Below are 1,200 nucleotides of genomic sequence, written 5' to 3' on the forward strand. Positions count from 1 at the left end.
AGTCAACTCTTTGCATGAGGTGGCCAAAGTATTGGGGTTTCAGCTTCAGCATCAGTCTTTCCAATGAATATTCAGGGATGATTTCCTTTAGGATTGGCTGGTTGGGTCTCCTTGCAGTCCAAGGGACTCTCAAGAGTTTACTAGCCTGAAAGTGAAGTCGCTCAGTCGTGTCCGACTCTTTGCGACCCCATGGACTGTAGCCTACCAGGCTCCTCCGTCCATGGGATTCTCCAGGCAAGAATACTGGAGTGGGTTGCCATTTCCTTCTCCAGGGAATCTTCCCGACCCAGGGATCGAACCCGGGTCTCCTGCATTGGAGGCAGACGCTTTAACCTCTGAGCCACCAGGGAAGTCCGTTTACTAGCCTAGCTGTCTACAATTCTTAAGGAAAAATGAGTAGATGACATCTTCCTATGAGACAAGAATTTTACTTTTCAAATAATATGTAATTATTAAAAAAAATTATTCCTTTCATTTCAACAATGTATTTCAGAAAAATTGCAAAGGTTTCTGATTTCATAATGCTTTGAAGAAGGGATTCAAATAAATTTGAGAGATACCTAAAATGCCTATTGATATTTTATAGCCTTAGATAAGTTCTGGAATATAAAAATGACTTAACTTTATTCAATTTGTTATAGTCTAAATATTTTGAAAGGAGACTTAAACCCTGTGACATAGACCCAACATCCCTTGAGGTCAAGCTGTGACTTTCAATTACACTCCCAGAATCAAAAGCTTGTATTCATGTTTCAAGACATTTGATATTCTACTTTTTCCAAAGTACCTTTCTTATACATATTTAAGAATATCAATTATGATATTTAAGATAATTCACAAAATTGAAGAAAAATGATATTTAAAATTGATAACAATAGCAAAAATTAAAAAAAATTGATTTAGACATAGTCCTTTCATTGATATAAATTCTGCTAAAAATCTGAAAATATATAATATTTCAGATAAAGTATACTATTCACAAGCCTAATAATTTAGAATTAAGATCAATGCAGCACTATTTGGAATTCAGTTAAAATATCAAAATTTTACATCCATTGAAAGATGTCACATTTCTAAATTCAATTAATCTTTGAAAACATATTGCAATACTCACTATATCTGATTTTTTGGAACCATCTTTCCTAAGACATTTTTCCACATGCAATTGTTACCTACATAAATATTTTTCACAAGTGCAAC

General features: G+C 33.9%; 1 non-coding gene across 1 annotated transcript; it reads right to left on the minus strand.

Annotated features, from left to right (window-relative positions):
- Positions 1-278: 278 nt before the first annotated feature.
- On the minus strand, positions 279-350 carry TRNAW-CCA (transfer RNA tryptophan (anticodon CCA)). The gene has a single exon. It is a non-coding gene; the product is annotated as a tRNA-Trp (tRNA).
- Between the last annotated feature and the right edge of the window lie 850 nt (positions 351-1,200).

This window comes from Giraffa tippelskirchi, chromosome 3 (genome assembly GCF_054371585.1).
Source record: "Giraffa tippelskirchi isolate mGirTip1 chromosome 3, T2T-mGirTip1v1.2.pri, whole genome shotgun sequence".
NCBI lineage: Eukaryota > Metazoa > Chordata > Mammalia > Artiodactyla > Giraffidae > Giraffa > Giraffa tippelskirchi.